A 20,025-nucleotide genomic window follows, 5' to 3' on the forward strand; every position below is an offset into this window, starting at 1 on the left:
TGTGAGATCGGGTTTGGGGTGCATACAATTGCACCACTTTGTGCTTCCGAAGTTGTTGTTTTTCGCAACGAACATGCCCAATCCACTTTTTGGCCCAAAACTAAGTTTCTGGGTGGTTTCGCGCGATTCGTTGCCGGGAGGTACCCGTTGTGAGATCGGGTTTTGGGGTGCATACAAAGCACCACTTTATGATTCGAATTGATCTTGTTTTTCGCAACGAACATGCCCAATCCACTTCTTGGCCCAAAACTAAGTTTCTGGTGGTTTTGCGCGATTCCGTTACGGGAGGTACCCGTTGTGAGAGGTTTTGGGGTGCATACAATGCACCACTTTTGCTTCCGAAGTTGCGTCTTTTTTTCGCAACGAACATGCCCAATCCACTTCTTTGGCCCAAAACTAAGTTTCTGGGTGGTTTAGCGCGATTCCGTTGCCGGGAGGTACCCGTTGTGAGATCGGGTTTTGGGGTGTACAATGCACCACTTTGTGCACCGAAGTTGCGTCTTGTTTTTTCGCAACGAACATGCCCAATCCACTTCTTAGGCCCAAAACTAAGTTTCTGGTGGTTTCGCGCGATTCCGTTTGGGTGGTACCCGTTGTGAGATCGGGTTTTGGGGTGCATACAATGCACTTTTTGCTTCCGAAGTTGCGTCTTGTTTTTCGCAACGAACATGCCCAATCCACTTCTTTGGCCCAAAACTAAGTTTCTGGGTGGTTTGCGCGATTCCGTTGCCGGGAGGTACCCGTTGTGAGATCGGGTTTTGGGGTGCATAAAATGCACCACTTTGTGCTTCCGAAAGTTGCCGTCTTGTTTTTTCGCTAACGAACTATGCCCAATCCCTTCTTTAGGCCCAAAACTAAGTTTCTGGGTGGTTTCGCGCGATTCCGTTGCCGGGAGGTACCCGTTGTGAGATCGGGTTTTGGGGTGCATACAATGCAACCACTTTGTGCTTCCGAAGTTGCGTTCTTGTTTTTTCGCAACGAACATGCCCAATCCACTTCTTTAGGCCCAAAACTAAGTTTCTTGGTGGTTTCGCGCGATTCCGTTAGCCGGGAGGGTACCCGTTGTGAGATCGGGTTTGGGGTGCATACAATGCACCACTTTGTGCTTCCGAAAGTTGCGTCTTGTTTTTCGCAACGAACATGCCCAATCCACTTCTTTAGCCCAAAACTAAGTTTCTGGGTGGTTTCGCGCGATTCCGTTGCCGGGAGGTACAAGTTGTGAGATCGGGTTTGGGGTGCATAAAATGCACCACTTGTGCTTCCGAAGTTGCGTCTTGTTTTCGCAATGAAATTGCCAAATTCACTTTTTTTGGCCGAAAACTATGTTTCTGTTTGGTTTCGTGCGATTCGTTTGCCGGGAGGTACCCGTTGTGAGATCGGGTTTGGGGTGCATACAATCCACCACTTTATGCTTCCCAGGTTGCGTCTTGTTTTGTTCGCAACGAACATGCCCAATCCACTTCTTTAGGCCCAAAACTAAGTTTCTGGGTGGTTTCGCGCCGATTCCATTGCCGGGATGGTACCCGTTGTGAGATCGGGTTTTGGGGTGCATACATGCACCACTTTGTACTTCACGCCAAGGTTGCGTCTTGTTTTTTCGGAACGAACATGCCCATCCACTTCTTGGGGCGCAAACTAAGTTTCTGGGTGGTTTTCGCGCGATTCCGTTACTTGGTGGTACCCTTGTGAGATCGGGTTTTGGGGTGCATACAATGCACCACTTTTTTGCTACCAAAGTTGCGTCTTGTTTTTTCGCAACGAACATCATGCCCAATCCACTTCTTGGCCCAAAACTAAGTTTCTGGGTGGTTTCGCGCGATTCCGTTCCGGGTGGTACCCGTTGTGAGATCGGGTTTTGGGGTGCATACAATGCACCACTTTGTGCTTCCGAAGTTGCGTCTTGTTTTTTCGCAACGAACATGCCCAATCCACTTCTTTAGGCCCAAAACTAAGACTGGTGGTTTCGCGCGATTCCGTTGCCGGGGTACCCGTTGTGAGATCGGGTTTTGGGGTGCATACAATGCACCACTTTGTGCTTCCAAAGTTGTGTCTTGTTTTTCGCAACGAAATGCCCAATCCACTTTTGGCCCAAAACTAAGTTTCTGGGTGGTTTCGCGCGATTCCGTTGCCGGAGGTACGTTGTAGATCGGGTTTTGGGGTGCATAAAATGCACCACTTTTGCTTCCGAATTGTCTTGTTTTTTCGCAACGAACATGCCCAATCCACTTCTTGGACCAAAACTAAGTTCTGGGTGGTTTTGCGCGATTCCGTTACTGGAGCGGTAGGTACAAGGTTGTGATATCGGGTTTTGGGTGCATACAATGCACCACTTTGTGCCTTCCGAGTTGCGTCTGTTTTTTTCGCAACGAAACATGCCCAATCCACTTCTTTAGGCCCAAAACTAAGTTCTTCTGGTGGTTTTGCGCGATTCCGTTGCCGGGAGGTACCCGTTGTGAGATCGGTTTTGGGGTGCATACAATGCACCACTTTGTGCTTACAAGTTGCGTCTTGTTTTTTCGCAACGAACATGCCCAATCCACTTCTTTAGTGCCCAAAACTAAGTTTTCTGGGTGGTTTCGCGCGATTCCGTTGCCGGGAGGTACCCGTTGTGAGATCGGGTTTTGGGGTGCATAAAATGCACCACTTGTGCTTCCGAAGTTGCTTCTTGTTTTTTTCGCACGAACATGCCCAATTCACTTCTTAGGCCCAAACTAAGTTTTCTGGGTGGTTTCGCGCGATTCCGTTGCCGGGAGGTTACCCGTTTGAGATCGGGTTTTGGGGGTGCATCCAATGCACCACTTTGTGCTTCCGAAGTTGCGTCTTGTTTTTTCGCAACGAACATTGCCCAATCCACTTCTTTAGGCCCAAAACTAAGTTTCTGGGTGGTTTCGCGCGATTCCGTTGCCGGGTGGTACACGTTGTGAGATCGGGTTTGGGGTGCATAAAATGCACCACTTTGTGCTTCCGAAGTTGCGTCTTGTTTTCGCAATGAAATTGCCCAAATCCACTTTTTTTGGCCGAAAACTAGTTTTCTGTTGGTTTCGTGCGATTCCGTTGCCGGGAGGTACCCGTTGTGAGATCGGGTTTTGGGGTGCATACAATCCACCACTTTATGCTTCCCGAAGTTGCGTCTTGTTTTTTCGCAACGAACATGCCCAATCCACTTCTTTAGGCCCAAAACTAAGTTTTCTGGGTGGTTTCGCGCGATTCCGTTGCCGGGAGGTACCCGTTGTGAGATCGGGTTTTGGGGTGCATAAATGCACCACTTTGTGCTTCCGAAGTTGCGTCTTGTTTTTTCGCAACGAACATGCCCAATCCACTTCTTGGGGCCCAAAACTAGTTTCTGGTGGTTTCAGCGCGATTCCGTTGACTGGGTAGGTACCCGTTGTGAGATCGGGTTTTGGGGTGCATACAATGCACCACTTTATGCTTCCCAAGTTGCGTCTTGTTTTTTCGCAACGAACTATGCCCAATCCACTTCTTGTGGCCCAAACTAAGTTTCTGGGTGGTTTCTCGCACGATTCCGTTGCCGGGATGGTACCCGTTGTGAGATCGGGTTTTGGGGTGCATACAATGCACCACTTGTGCTATCCGAAGTTGCGTCTTGTTTTTTCGCAACGAACATGCCCAATCCACTTCTTTAGGCCAAACCTAAGAGTTCTATGGTGGTTTCGCGCGATTCCGTTGCCGGGTGGTACAAGTTGTGAGAACTGGTTGTGGGGTGCATAAATTGCACCACTTTTGTGCTTCCGAAGTTGCGTCTTGTTTTTCGCAATGAAATTGCCCAATCCACTTTTTTGGGCCCAAAACTAAGTTTCTGGGTGGTTTCGCGCGATTCCGTTGCCGGGAGGGTACCCGTTGTGAGATCGGGTTTTGGGGTGCATACAAATGCACCACTTTATGGCTCCGAAAGTTGCGTCTTGTTTTTTCGCAACGAACATGCCCAATCCACTTCTTGTAGGCCCAAAACTAAGTTTCTGGGTGGTTTTGCGCGATTCCGTTGCCGGGAGGTACCCTTTGTGAGATCGGGTTTGGGGTGCATACAATGCACCACTTTGTGCTTCCGAAGTTGCGTCTTGTTTTTTCGCAACGAACATGCCCAATCCACTTCTTAGGCCCAAAACTAAGTTTCTGGGTGGTTTCGCGCGATTCCGTTGCCGGGAGGTACCCGTTGTGAGATCGGGTTTTGGGGTGCATACAATGCACCACTTTGTGCTTCCGAAGTTGCGTCTTGTTTTTTCGCAACGAACATGCCCAATCCACTTCTTTAGGCCCAAAACTAAGTTTCTTGGGTGGTTTCGCTGCGATTCCGTTGCCGGGAGGTACCCGTTGTGAGATCGGGTTTTGGGTGCATACAATGCACCACTTTGATGCTTACCGAAGTTGAGTCTTTCTGTTTTGTCGCAACGAACATTGCTCCATCCACTTCTTTAGGCCCCAAATACGAAGTTGTCTTTGGTGGTTTCAGCAGCGTCGATTTCCAGTCTCCATTGCCGGGAAGGTACCCGTTGTGAGATCGGGTTTTGGGGTGCATACAATGCACCACTTGTGCTTCCAAAGTTGCCGTCTTGTTTTTCGCAACGAACATGCCCTAATTCCACTTCTTTAGGCCCAAACATAAGTTTCTGGGGGGTTTCGCGCGATTTCCGTTGCGCGGGTGGTACAAGTTGTGATATAGGGTTGTGGGTGCATAAAATTGCACCACTTTGTGCTATCCGAAGTTGCTGTCTTGTTTTTCGCAACGGAAACCATTGCCCAATCCACTTTTTGAGGCCCAAACTAAGGTTCTGGGTGGTTTCGCGCAGATTCCTGTTACTGGAGTGGCTAACCCGTTGTGAGATCGGGTTTTGGGGTGCATACAATCCACACTTTATGCTTCCGAAGTTGCGTCTTGTTTTTTTTTCGCAACGAACATTGCCCAATCCACTTCTTTGGCCCAAAACTAAGTTTCTGGGTGGTTTGCGCGTGATTCCGTTGCCGGGAGGTACACGTTGTGAGATCGGGTTTTGGGGTGCATAAAATGCAGCCACTTTGTGCTTCCGAAGTTGCGTCTTGTTTTTCGCAATGAACATTGCCAATCCACTTTTTTGAGGCCCAAAACTAAGTTTCTGGTTGGTTTCGTCGCGATTCCGTTGCCGGGAGGTACCCGTTGTGAGATCGGGTTTTGGGGTGCATACAATGCCACCACTTTTGCTTCCCGAAGTTGCGTCTTGTTTTTTCGCACGAACATGCCCATCCACTCTTTAGGCCCAAACTAAGTTTCTGGGTGGTTTCGCGCGATTCCGTTGCCGGGAGGTACCCGTTGTGGAGATCGGGTTTTGGGTGCATACAATGCACCACTTTGTAGCTTCCGAAGTTGCGTCTTGTTTTTCGCAACGAACATGCCCAATCCACTTCTTAGGCCCAAATACTAAAGTTGTCTGGGTGGTTTCGCGCGATTCCGTTGCCGGGAGGTACCCGTTGTGAGATCGGGTTTTGGGGTGCATACAATGCACCACTTTGTGCTTCCAAAGTTGCGTCTTTGTTTTTTTCGCAACGAACATTGCCAATCCACTTCTTTAGGCCCAAAACTAAGTTTCTTCTGGGTGGTTTCGCGCGATTCCATTGCAGGGTGGTACCGTTGTGAGATCGGGTTTTGGGGTGCATAAAATGCACCACTTTGTGCTTCCGAGTTGCGTCTTGTTTTTTTCGCAACGAACATGCCCAATCCACTTCTTTAGGGCCCAAAACTAGTTTCTGGGTGGTTTCGCGCGATTCCGTTGCCGGGTGGTACCAGTTGTGAGATCGGGTTTGGGGTGCATACAATGCCACCACTTTATGCTTCCAAGTTGCGTCTTGTTTTTTTCGCAACGAACATGCCCAATCCACTTCTTGTGGCCCAAACTAAGTTTCTGGGTGGTTTCGCGCGATTCCGTTTGCCGGGAGGTACCCGTTGTGAGATCGGGTTTTGGGGTGCATACAATGCCACCACTTTGTGCTTCCGAAGTTGCGTCTTGTTTTTTCGCAACGAACATGCCCAATCCACTTCTTTAGGCCCAAAACTAAGTTTCTGGGTGGTTTCGCGCGATTCCGTTGCCGGGTGGTACAAGTTGTGAGATCGGGTTTTGGGGTGCATAAATGCACCCACTTTGTGCTTCCGAAGTTGCGTCTTGTTTTCGCAATGAAATGCCCAATCCACTTTTTTTGGCCCAAAACTAAGTTTCTGTTTGGTTTCGTGCGATTTCCGTTGCCGGGAGGTACCCGTTGTGAGATCGGGTTTTGGGGTGCATACAATCCACCACTTTATGCTTCCAAGTTGCGTCTTGTTTTTTCGCAACGAACATGCCCAATCCACTTCTTTAGGCCCAAAACTAAGTTTCTGGTGGGTTTCGCGCGATTCCGTTGCCGGGAGGTACCCGTTGTGAGATCGGGTTTTGGGGTGCATACAATGCACCACTTTGTGCTTCCGAAGTTGCGTCTTGTTTTTCGCAACGAACATGCCCAATCCACTTTCTTTAGGCCCAAAACTAAGTTTCTGGGTGGTTTCGCGCGATTCCGTTGCCGGAGGTACCCGTTGTGAGATCGGGTTTTGGGGTGCATACAATGCACCACTTTGTGCTTCCGAAGTTGCGTCTTGTTTTTTCGCAACGAACATGCCCAATCCACTTCTTTAGGCCCAAACTAAAGTTTCTGGGTGGTTTCGCGCGATTCCGTTGCCGGGAGGTACCCGTTGTGAGATCGGGTTTTGGGGTGCATACAATGCACCACTTTGTGCTTCCGAAGTTGCGTCTTGTTTTTTTCGCAACGAACATGCCCAATCCACTTCTTTAGGCCCAAAACTAAGTTTCTGGGTGGTTTCGCGCGATTCCGTTGCCGGGTAGGTACAAGTTGTGAGATCGGGTTTTGGGGTGCATAAAATGCACCACTTTGTGCTTCCGAAGTTGCCGTCTTGTTTTTTCGCAACGAACATGCCAATCCACTTCTTTAGGCCCAAAACTAAGTTTCTGGGTGGTTTCGCGCGATTCCGTTGCCGGTGGTACAAGTTGTGAGATCGGGTTTGGGGTGCATAAAATGCACCACTTTGTGCTTCCGAAGTTGCGTCTTGTTTTCGCAATGAAATTGCCCAATCCACTTTTTTTGGCCCAAAACTAAGTTTCTGTTTGGTTTCGTGCGATTCCGTTGCCGGGAGGTACCCGTTGTGAGATCGGGTTTTGGGGTGCATACAATCCACCACTTTATGCTTCCCAAGTTGCGTCTTGTTTTTTTCGCAACGAACATGCCCAATCCACTTCTTTAGGCCCAAAACTAAGTTTCTGGGTGGTTTTCGCGCGATTCCGTTGCCGGGAGGTACCCGTTGTGAGATCGGGTTTTGGGGTGCATACAATGCACCACTTTGTACTTCCGAAGTTGCGTCTTGTTTTTTTCGCAACGAACATGCCCAATCCACTTCTTTAGGCCCAATACTAAGTTTCTTTTGGTGGTTTCGCGCGATTCTGTTGCCGGGAGGTACCCGTTGTGAGATCGGGGTTTTAGGGGTGCATACAATGCACCACTTTTTGCTTACCAAAGTTGCGTCTTGTTTTTTCGCAACGAACATGCCCAATCCACTTCTTTAGGGCCCAAACTAAGTTTCTGGGTGGTTTCGCGCGATTCCGTTGCCGGGAGGTACCCGTTGTGAGATCGGGTTTTGGGGTGCATACAATGCACCACTTTGTGCTTCCGAAGTTGCAGTCTTGTTTTTTTCGCAACGAACATGCCCAATCCACTTCTTTAGGCCCAAAACTAAGTTCTGGGTGGTTTCGCGCGATTCCGTTGCCGGGTGGTACAAGTTGTGAGAATCGGGTTTTGGGGTGCATAAATGCACCCTTTGTGCTTCCGAAGTTGCGTCTTGTTTTCGCAATGAAATTGCCCAATCCACTTTTTTTGGCCCAAAACTAAGTTTCTGGGTGGTTTCGCGCGATTCCGTTGCCGGGAGGTACCCGTTGTGAGATCGGGTTTTGGGGTGCATACAATCCACCACTTTATGCTTCCGAAGTTGCGTCTTGCTTTTTCGCAACGAACATGCCCAATCCACTTCTTTAGGCCCAAAACTAAGTTTCTGGGTGGGTTTCACGCGATTCCGTTGCCGGGAGGTACCCGTTGTGAGATCGGGTTTTGGGGTGCATACAATGCACCACTTTGTACTTCCGAAGTTGCGTCTTGTTTTTTCGCAACGAACATGCCCTAATCCACTTCTTTAGGCCCAAAACTAAGTTTCTGGGTGGTTTCGCGCGATTCCGTTGCCGGGTGGTACCCGTTGTGAGATCGGGTTTTGGGGTGCATACAATGCACCACTTTGTGCTTCCAAAGTTGCGTCTTGTTTTTTCGCAACGAACATGCCCAATCCACTTCTTTAGGCCAAAACTAAGTTTCTGGGTGGTTTCGCAGCGATTCCGTTAGCCGGGATGGTACCCGTTGTGAGATCGGTTTTGGGGTGCATACAATGCACCACTTTGTGCTACCGAAGTTGCGTCTTGTTTTTTTTCGCAACGAACATGCCCAATCCACTTCTTTAGGCCCAAACCTAAGAGTTCTAGGTGGTTTCGCGCGATTCCGTTGCCGGGTGGTACAAGTTGTGAGAACTGGTTTGGGGTGCATAAATTGCACCACTTTGTGCTTCCGAAGTTGCGTCTTGTTTTTGCAATGAAATTGCCCAATCCACTTTTTTTGGCCCAAAACTAAGTTTCTGGTGGTTTCGCGCGATTTGTTGCCGGGAGGCACCCGTTGTGAGATCGGGTTTTGGGGTGCATACAATCCACCACTTTATGCTTCCGAAGATGCGTATTGCTTTTTTCAACGAACATGCCCAATCCACTTCTTTAGGCCCAACACTAAGTTTCTGGGTGGTTTCGATTCCGTGTGGGGTGGTACAGTTGTGAGATCGGGTTTTGGGGTGCATAAAATGCACCACTTTGTGCTTCCGAGTTGCGTCTTGTTTTCGCAATGAAATTGCCCAATCCACTTTTTTGGCCCAAAACTAAGTTTCTGTTGTTTCGTGCGATTCCGTGCCGGGAGGTACCCGTTGTGAGATCGTTTTTGGGGTGCATACAATGCACCACTTTTTTGCTACCGAAGTTGCGTCTTGTTTTTTCGCAACGAACATGCCCAATTCCACTTCTTGTGGCCCAAAACTAAGTTTCTGGGTGGTTTCGCGCGATTTCCGTTGCCGGGATGGGTACACGTTGTGAGATCAGGTTTGGGGTGCATACAATGCACCACTTTGTGCTACCGAAGTGCATCTTTTTTTTCGCAACGAACATGGCCAATCCACTTCTTTAGGCCCAAAACTAAGTTTCTGGGTTGGTTTTCGCGCGATCCGTTGTCGGGTGGTACAAGTTGTGAGATCGGGTTTTGGTGGTGCATAAATTGCACCGCTTTGTGCTTCCGAAGTTGCGTCTTGTTTTCGCAATGAAATGCCCAATCCACTTTTTTTGGCCCAAACTCAGTTTCTGGGTGCTTTCGCGCGATTCCGTTTGCCGGGTGGTACAAGTTGTGATATCTGGTTTTGGGGTGCATACAATCACCACTTTATGCTTCCGAAGATGCGTTCTTGCTTTTTCGCAACAAACATGCCCAATCCACTTCTTTAGGCCCAAAACTAAGTTTCTGGGTGGTTTCGCGCGATTCGTTGCCGGGAGGTACCCGTTGTGAGATCAGGTTTTTGGGGTGCATAAAATGCACCACTTTGTGCTTCCGAAGTTGCGTCTTTTTTCGCAACAAACATGCCCAATCCACTTCTTTAGGCCCAAAACTATGTTTCTGGGTGGTTTCGCGCGATTCCGTTGCCCGGTGGTACCCGTTGTGAGATCGGGTTTTGGGGTGCATAAAATGCACCACTTTGTACTTCCGAAGTTGCGTCTTGTTTTTTCGCAACGAACATGCCCAATCCACTTCTTTAGGCCCAATACTAAGTTTCTTTGGTGGTTTCACGTGATTCCGTTGCCGGGAGGTACCCGTTGTGAGATCGGGTTTTAGGGTGCATACAATGCACCACTTTGTGCTTCCGAAGTTGTGTCTTGTTTTTTCGCAACGAACATGCCCAATTGACTTCTTTAGGCCCAAAACTAAGTTTCTGGGTGGTTTTGCGCGATTCCGTTGCCGGTAGGTACCCGTTGTGAGATCAGGTTTTGGGGTGCATAAAATGCACCACTTTGTGCTTCCGAAGTTGCGTCTTTTTTTCGCAACGAACATGGCCAATCCACTTCTTTAGGCCCAAAACTAAGTTTCTGGGTGGTTTCGCGCGATTCCGTTGCCGGGTGGTACAAGTTGTGAGATCGGGTTTTGGGGTGCATAAATTGCACCGCTTTGTGTTTCCGAAGTTGCGTCTTGTTTTCGCAATGAAATTGCCCAATCCACTTTTTTTGGCCCAAAACTAAGTTTCTGGGTGGTTTCGTGCGATTCCGTTGCCGGGTGGTACAAGTTGTGAGATCTGGTTTTGGGGTGCATACAATCCACCACTTTATGCTTCCGAAGATGCATCTTGCTTTTTTCGCAACAAACATGCCCAATCCACTTCTTTAGGCCCAAAACTAAGTTTCTGGGTGGTTTCGCGCGATTCCGTTGTCAGAAGGTACCCATTGTGAGATCGGGTTTTGGGGTGCATAAAATGCATGACTTTGTGCTTCCGAAGTTGCATCTTGTTTTTTCGCAACGAACATGCCCAATCCACTTCTTGAGGCCCAGAACTAAGTTTCTGGGTGGCTTCGTGCGATTCTGTCGTGGGATTTCTAGGGTACCCACAGCCGGGTAGCGGAACGCACCCGCCTATTCCCAGAGAGGGTGTGCTCGGGGAGGTACTAGGCGATTGGGCTGATCTAGCCCTGAGATAAGTACACAAGAACACACGATCTAGAGTGGTTCGGGCCGCCGGAGCGTAATACCCTACGTCCACTGGGAGAAGTTTTGATCTCTGTTGTGTATGAGTCTATCCTCTGCCGGGCCTTGGCTCTCACCCAGCTTGAGTTTCCTTCTAGCGGGCGCCCCCTTTTATAGACCAAGGGGGCGGATACATGGGACGTTGGGGCCCCGACAAGTGGGCCCAACGTGACTGCGCAGCATACTACGCAGAGTATTTAGATGGGTACAGTGGTTACAAATCTTTCCTCCGATACGCTCCCACGCCCTGCTAGCGCTACAGTGGTCTTCTCTTGTCCCGTCACCAAGGTGTCCGTTGGGGGAGCGTAGCTTGCGGCGTAGGCGGTGGAGGCTATTATGTAGGCGTCATAATGGGTGAAGCCGAGCCGTCGTATCCATCTGTTATGGCAGACTTGGCATGCGCGGCGTGGGCGGCGCCAGCGGCTCCACTATCTTGGTAATACGCGATCAATAGTGCCCCCTGGTCAAAGAATCGCCTCGGCCTCCACTGCATCAATGCGGGCGTCCACCTACCACAATAAATGCAGTGGTGGGTGAGGCTTAGCATGGAGACCAAGCGGCCTTGTACACGTGTCGGTTACGGACCACCCGGAGGTAGGGCGTCGACTTCTACCCTTAGCGAGGGGTCCGGTTACCATACAAGGGGTCCGGGATCCATGAGGGGTTCGGGACTTCCGCGGGGGTCCGGACCCCTCGTGAGGTCCGGAGCCCCGGCTGTTCGGGCTGCCCGCCTCTTCCGGGACACGCGTCGTTCCCGGATCTTTCCCAGTCGTGAGGCAGGTCCAGAACCGTCGCCGAGAGGTCAGGACTCTGGACCACAGGGGTCCGGCTGTTTGGACGTAGTCAAGGACAACTTCAAGGCCCTTGCCTAGACACAGCAAGAAGGGGTACCCCAGTCCTAGGGTACCTTCAGTGGCCCCCGGGCCCACCTCGGGAGAGGTACGAACCCGCGGGTGGGACCACTACCGTGATGTGTTTCTATGCAACTGGATTACGTTGGTGCGCTCACGGAGAGAGAGAGAGCGAGCGTCCCGGACCCCTGAGGCCGGTACACCTATTGCCAGGCTCAGGTACTAGAGTGCTCTCCACAGGGCGATGAAGGTGTTGGCTTAGGGTATGGAACCAAGCTAAGCGGCTACACAGACTTCGGATCGCTCAGGCAGCAAGCACTACTTCCCGGACCTGGCTCTTGCCGACCGTGGCGAGCGGTCTCCGCCGGAGCGGGCCACCGGAGTGGACTTGGAGCGACCGTGGCGAGCGGTCTCCGCCGGAGCGGGCCACCGGAGTGGACTTGGAGCGACCGTGGCGAGCGGTCTCCGCCGGAGCGGGCCACCGGAGTGGACTTGGAGCGACCGTGGCGAGCGGTCTCCGCCGGAGCGGGCCACCGGAGTGGACTTGGAGCGACCGTGGCGAGCGGTCTCCGCCGGAGCGGGCCACCGGAGTGGACTTGGATTATTGCTGATGAACCAGAGGAAAATGTCACCGGACCTCACAGTAAGGTGCAAGAAACCAAGCCTTATACTAGAAGGGAGCCCGGGACCTCTAAAGACAGCAGTCTCGGATACTAGAGTACTTGTAACAAGGTAGTGAAGTACGTAAACTTAGGGTACATTACCAGGCTAAGCTTCGCAGAGCTTCTCTACCCCAGGATAAGAGTACCACTTCTCCAGGGCAGGTCCTTAGGGGTCCGGACTGCCTTCCAGCTAGAAGGGGCGTCCTCACCTGACTTCAAGCCGGCAACTTAACTTGGATCGCTAACAAAAGAAAAGACTCTGTTTGGGGGGAAGAGACGGTTAACCACAGAATAGCCAATCCAGAACAAATGAATGTAATTAGAGTGGAGTCGAGACAAGACTAAGAAAATAACTCTCCTTTATTATTGTGGTTATCACGGTATAAATCAGAGGTCGGGATTACGAGGTCGGACCTCCACCGCTCCGGACCGCTTTTTGCCTGTTTGTGTGATAGGGCCAGAGGTCGGGTTTACAAGGTCAGACCTTGACCACTCTGGACACACACATAGGCGCCACGTTATTACAAAGGAGGACTCTCTTAATCTTTTCTTAGGAGTAACCTACGGCTGCATGCTATACAGCGCGTTCTTCTCCGGTTGGAAGTGGTACGGCCACTCCTGAATTCTTCATAGTCGTCGGAGGCGAAGGCACCCTAGATGTGCCTGAACTGCATCATCCAGCATCACCTCGGGTGCTCGAGGGGCCACTCCTTGCCTAAGAGCTGTCATATGCTTAGGTAGCATGAGACAAATTCTTTGGCTTTGAGTGGGAGAGGCCCCCCTACCGCCGTCGTCGTCTGCCGATGGGAACCAGACGCCCTTGCGCAGCAGAAGGACCGGTGCGAAGCACGGAGAGGTGCGGTCGTTCACCGGCTTGTCCTTGGTGCTAGCGCCAGGGGCCCCCGCGCCTGGCGGTGGAGGCTTGTCTGCAGCAGCACCGAGCTACGCTGAGGCGGATCTCCGGTGCTGGCGACGGCAGGACGACACGGCCAACTTCCTCCGGGATGGCCGTCAGCTCCGGGCTTCTTGTTGAGAGAAAGCCTTGAGCCGACGTCATGTCGCCGGAGAGGAAGCATGGCCGTTGCTTGAGAGAAAACCTTGAGCCGACACTGGAATGGCGCGGGGCGGCACGTGACAGGTGTCGCCCCCGCGCACCACCGTGCCGGCTCTGAGGCGTCGCAGTGGCGACGCACAGCAGGCGCAGCTGCCGTGCACCATCGCACCGAGGGCGCTGGCGCCCCAGTGCCACAGCATGCGGCGTGGGTGACGCCCTGCCTTCCTTCATCTTCTCGTTCGTCGTTGCAAAGGATGAACACGGCCCCAGAAGCCTGAAGATCCAGCCAGCGCCTGATTCCTCTCCACGGACGGCGCCAAATGTCGTGGGATTTCTAGGGTACCCACAGCCGAGTGGCGGAACGCACCCGCCTATTCCCAGAGAGGGTGTGCTCGGGGAGGTACTAGGCGATTGGGCTGATCTAGCCCTGAGATAAGTACACAAGAACACACGATCTAGAGTGGTTCGGGCCGCCGGAGCGTAATACCCTACGTCCACTGGGAGAAGTTTTGATCTCTGTTGTGTATGAGTCTATCCTCTGCCGGGCCTTGGCTCTCACCCAGCTTGAGTTTCCTTCTAGCGGGCGCCCCCTTTTATAGACCAAGGGGGCGGATACATGGGACGTTGGGGCCCCGACAAGTGGGCCCAACGTGACTGCACAGCATACTACGCAGAGTATTTAGATGGGTACAGTGGTTACGAATCTTTCCTCCGATACGCTCCCACGCCCTGCTAGCGCTACAGTGGTCTTCTCTTGTCCCGTCACCAAGGTGTCCGTTGGGGGAGCGTAGCTTGCGGCGTAGGCGGTGGAGGCTATTATGTAGGCGTCATAATGGGTGAAGCCGAGCCGTCGTATCCATCTGTTATGGCAGACTTGGCAGGCGCGGCGTGGGGGGCGCCACCGGCTCCACTATCTTGGTAATACGCGATCAATAGTGCCCCCTGGTCAAAGAATCGCCTCGGCCTCCACTGCATCAATGCGGGCGTCCACCTACCACAATAAATGCAGTGGTGGGTGAGGCTTAGCATGGAGACCAAGCGGCCTTGTACACGTGTTGGCTCCGGACCACCCGGAGGTAGGGCGTCGACTTCTACCCTTAGCGAGGGGTCCGGTTACCATACAAGGGGTCCGGGATCCATGAGGGGTCCGGGACTTCCGCGGGGGTCCGGACCCCTCGTGAGGTCTGGAGCCCCGGCTGTTCGGGCTGCCCGCCTCTTCCGGGACACGCATCGTTCCCGGATCTTTCCCAGTCGAGAGGCAGGTCCGGAACCGTCGCCGAGAGGTCAGGACTCTGGACCACAGGGATCCGGCTGTTTGGACGTAGTCAAGGACAACTTCAAGGCCCTTGCCTAGACACAGCAAGAAGGGGTACCCCAGTCCTGGGGTACCGACAGATTCCGTTACTGGGTGGTACCCGTTGTGAGATCGGGTTTTGGGGTGCATACAATGCACCACTTTTTGCTACCGAAGTTGCGTCTTGTTTTTTCGCAACGAACATGCCCAATCCACTTCTTGTGGCCCAAAACTAAGTTTCTGGCTGGTTTCGCGCGATTCCGTTACCGGGTGGTACCCGTTGTGAGATCGGGTTTTGGGGTGCATACAATGCACCACTTTGTGCTACCGAAGTTGCATCTTGTTTTTTCGCAACGAACATGCCCAATCCACTTCTTTAGGCCCAAAACTAAGTTTCTGGGTGGTTTCACGCGATTCCGTTGCCGGGTGGTACAAGTTGTGAGAACTAGTTTTGGGGTGCATAAATTGCACCACTTTGTGCTTCCGAAGTTGCGTCTTGTTTTCGCAATGAAATTGCCCAATCCACTTTTTTTGGCCCAAAACTAAGTTACTGGGTGGTTTCGCGCGATTCTGTTGCCGGGAGGTACCCGTTGTGAGATCGGGTTTTGGGGTGCATACAATCCACCACTTTATGCTTCCGAAGATGCCTATTGCTTTTTCTCAACGAACATGCCCAATCCACTTCTTTAGGCCCAAAACTAAGTTTCTGGGTGGTTTTGCGCGATTCCGTTGCCGGGAGGTACCCGTTGTGAGATCAGGTTTTGGGGTGCATAAAATGCACCACTTTGTGCTTCCGAAGTTGCGTCTTTTTTCTCGCAACGAACATGCCCAATCTACTTCTTTAGGCCCAAAACTAAGTTTCTGGGTGGTTTCGCGCGATTCCGTTGCCGGGTGGTACGAGTTGTGAGATCGGGTTTTTGGGGTGCATAAATTGCACCACTTTGTGCTTCCGAAGTTGCGTCTTGTTTTCGCAATGAAATTGCCCAATCCACTTTTTTTTGGCCCAAAACTAAGTTTCTGGGTGGTTTCGCGCGATTCCGTTGCCGGGAGGTACCCGTTGTGAGATCGGGTTTTGGGGTGCATACAATCCACCACTTTATGCTTCCGAAGATGCGTCTTGCTTTTTCGCAACGAAGATGCCCAATCCACTTCTTTAGGCCCAAAACTAAGTTTCTGGGTGGTTTCGCGCGATTCCGTTGCCTGGAGGTACCCATTGTGAGATCGGGTTTTGGGGTGCATACAATGCACGACTTTGTGCTTCCGAAGTTGCGTCTTGTTTTTTCGCACCGAACATGCCCAATCCACTTCTTTAGGCCCAATACTAAGTTTCTGGGTGGTTTCTCGCGATTCCGTTGCCGGGTGGTACAAGTTGTGAGATCGGGTTTTGGGGTGCATAAAATGCACCACTTTGTGCTTCCGAAGTTGCGTCTTGTTTTCGCAATGAAATTGCCCAATCCACTTTTTTTGGCCCAAAACTATGTTTCTGGGTGGTTTCGTGCGATTCCGTTGCCGCGAGGTACCCGTTGTGAGATCGGGTTTTGGGGTGCATACAATGCACCACTTTATGCTACCGAAGTTGCGTCTTGTTTTTTCGCAACGAACATGCCCAATCCACTTCTTTAGGCCCAAAACTAATTTTCTGGGTGGTTTCGTGCGATTCCGTTGCCGGGTGGTACAAGTTGTGAGATCGGGTTTTGGGGTGCATAAAATGCAACACTTTGTGCTTCCGAAGTTGCGTCTTGTTTTCGCAATGAAATTGCCCAATCCACTTCTCTAGGCCCAAAACTAAGTTTCTGGGTGGTTTCGCGCGATTCCGTTGCCTGGAGGTACCCGTTGTGAGAACGGATTTCGGGGTGCATACAATCCACCGTTTTATGCTTCCGAAGTTGCGTCTTCTTTTTTCGCAACGAACATGCCCAATCCACTTCTTTAGGCCCAAAACTAAGTTTCTGGGTGGTTTCGCGCGATTCCGTTGCCGGAAGGTACAAATTATTATATCGGGTTTTGGGGTGCATAAAATGCACCACTTTGTGCTTCCGAAGTTGCGTCTTGTTTTTTCACAACGAACATGCCCAATCCACTTCTTGAGGCCCAAAACTAAGTTTCTGGGTGGTTTCGCGCGATTCAGTTACCGGGTGGTACCCATTGTGAGATCGGGTTTTGGGGTGCATACAATGCACCACTTTGTGCTACCGAAGTTGCATCTTGTTTTTTCGCAACGAACATGCCCAATCCACTTCTTTAGGCCCAAAACTAAGTTTCTGGATGGTTTCGCGCGATTCCGTTGCCGGGTGGTACAAGTTGTGAGATCGGGTTTTGGGGTGCATAAATTGCACCACTTTATGCTTCCGAAGTTGCGTCTTGTTTTCGCAATGAAATTGCCCAATCCACTTTTTTGGCCCAAAACTAAGTTTCTGGGTGGTTTCGCGCGATTCCGTTGCCGGGAGGTACCCGTTGTGAGATCGGGTTTTGGGGTGCATACAATCCACCACTTTCTGCTTCCGAAGTTGCGTATTGCTTTTTCTCAACGAACATGCCCAATCCACTTCTTTAGGCCCAAAACTAAGTTTCTGGGTGGTTTTGCGCGATTCCGTTGCCAGGAGGTACCCGTTGTGAGATCAGGTTTTGGGGTGCATAAAATGCACCACTTTGTGCCTCCGAAGTTGCGTCTTTTTTTTCGCAATGAACATGCCCAATCCACTTCTTTAGGCCCAAAACTAAGTTTCTGGGTGGTTTCACGCGATTCCGTTGCCGGGAGGTACCCGTTGTGAGATCGGGTTTTGGGGTGCATACAATCCACCACTTTATGCTTCCCAAGTTGCGTCTTGTTTTTTCGCAACGAACATGCCCAATCCACTTCTTTAGGCCCAAAACTATGTTTCTGGGTGGTTTCGCGTGATTCCGTTGCCGGGAGGTACCCGTTGTGAGATCGGGTTTTGGGGTGCATACAATGCACCATTTTGTGCTTCCGAAGTTGCGTCTTGTTTTTTCGCAACGAACATGCCCAATCCACTTCTTTAGGCCCGATACTAAGTTTCTTGGGTGGTTTCACGTGATTCCGTTGCTGGGAGGTACTCGTTGTGAGATCGGGTTTTAGGGTGCATAGAATGCACCACTTTGTGCTTCCGAAGTTGTGTCTTGTTTTTTTCGCAACGAACATGCCCAATCCACTTCTTTAGGCCCAAAACTAAGTTTCTGGGTGGTTTTGCGCGATTCCGTTGCCGGAGTGGTACCCGTTTTGAGATCGGGTTTTGGGGTGCATAAATTGCACCGCTTTGTGCTTCCGAAGTTGCGTCTTGTTTTCGCAATGAAATTGCCCAATCCACTTTTTTTGGCCCAAAACTAAGTTTCTGGGTGGTTTCGCGCGATTCCGTTGCGGGTGGTACAAGTTGTGAGATCTGGTTTTGGGGTGCATAAAATGCAACACTTTGTGCTTCCGATGTTGCGTCTTATTTTTTCGCAACGATCATGCCCAATCCACTTCTTTAGGCCCAAAACTAAGTTTCTGGGTGGTTTCGTGCGATTCCGTTGCCTGGAGGTATCCATTGTGAGAACGGGTTGGCACCGCTTTATGCTTCCGAAGTTGCGTCATGTTTTTTCGCAACGAACATGCGCAATCCACTTCTTTAGGCCCAAAACAATGTTTCTGGGTGGTTTCGCGCGATTCCGTTGCTGGGTGGTACACGTTGTGAGATCGGGTTTTGGGGTGCATACAATGCACCACTTTTTGCTACCGAAGTTGCGTCTTGTTTTTTCGCAACGAACATGCCCAATCCACTTCTTTAGGCCCAAAACTAAGTTTCTGGGTGGTTTCGCGTGATTCCGTTGCCGGGTGGTACAAGTTGTGAGAACTGGTTTTGGGGTGAATAAAATGCACCACTTTGTGCTTCCGAAGGTGCGTCTTTTTTTTCGCAACGAACATGCCCAATCCACTTCTTTAGGCCCAAAACTAAGTTTTTGGGTGGTTTCGCGCGATTCCGTAGCCGGAAGGTACCCGTTGTGAGATCGGGTTTTGGGGTGCATACAATGAACCACTTTGTGCTTCCGAAGTTGCGTCTTGTTTTTTCGCAACGAACATGCCCAATCCACTTCTTTAGGCAGAATACTAAGTTTCTTTGGTGGTTTCGCGCGATTCCGTTGCCGGGAGGTACCCGTTGTGAGATCAGGTTTTGGGGTGCATAAAATGCACCACTTTGTGCTTCCGAAGTTGCGTCTTTTTTTTCGCAACGAACATGCGCAATCCACTTCTTTAGGCCCAAAACAATGTTTCTGGGTGGTTTCGCGCGATTCCGTTGCTGGGTGGTACACGTTGTGAGATCGGGTTTTGGGGTGCATACAATGCACCACTTTGTGCTTCCGAAGTTGCGTCTTGTTTTTTCGCAACGAACATGCCCAATCCACTTCTCTAGGCCCAAAACTAAGTTTCTGGGTGGTTTCGCGTGATTCCGTTGTCGGGTGGTACAAGTTGTGAGATCGGGTTTTGGGGTGCATAAATTGCACCGCTTTATGCTTCCGAAGATGCGTCTTGCTTTTTCGCAACGAACTTGCCCAATCCACTTCTTTAGGCCCAAAACTAAGTTTCTAGGTGGTTTCGTGCGATTCCGTTGCTGGGAGGTACAAGTTGTTATATCGGGTTTTGGGGTGCATAAAATGCACCACTTTGTGCTACCGAAGTTGCGTCTTGTTTTTTCGCAACGAACTTGCCCAATCCACTTCTTTAGGCCCAAAACTAAGTTTCTAGGTGGTTTCGCGCGATTTCGTTGCCGGGAGGTACCCGTTGTGAGATCGGGTTTTGGGGTGCATACAATGCACCACTTTATGCTTCCGAAGTTGCGTCTTGTTTTCTCGCAACCAACATGCCCAATCCACTTCTTTAGGCCCAAAACTAGGTTTCTGGGTGGTTTCGCGCGATTCCCCTTGCCGGGAGGGTACAAGTTGTGAGATCGGGCTTTGGGATGCATAAATGCACCACTTTGTGCTTCCGAAGTTGCGTCTTGTTTTTTCACAACGAACATGCCCAATCCACTTCTTTAGGCCCAAACTAAGTTCTTTGGTGGTTTCACGTGATTCTGTTGCCGGGAGGTACCCGTTGTGAGATAGGGTTTTAGGGTGCATACAATGCACCGCTTTGTGCTTCCGAAGTTGTGTCTTGTTTTTTCACAACGAACATGCCCAATCCACTTCTTTAGGCCCAAAACAATGTTTCTTGGTGGTTTCGCGCGATTCCGTTACCGGGAGGTACAAGTTGTTATATCGGGTTTTGGGGTGCAT

Source organism: Panicum virgatum, chromosome 3K (genome assembly GCF_016808335.1).
Source record: "Panicum virgatum strain AP13 chromosome 3K, P.virgatum_v5, whole genome shotgun sequence".
NCBI classification, from domain to species: Eukaryota; Viridiplantae; Streptophyta; class Magnoliopsida; order Poales; family Poaceae; genus Panicum; species Panicum virgatum.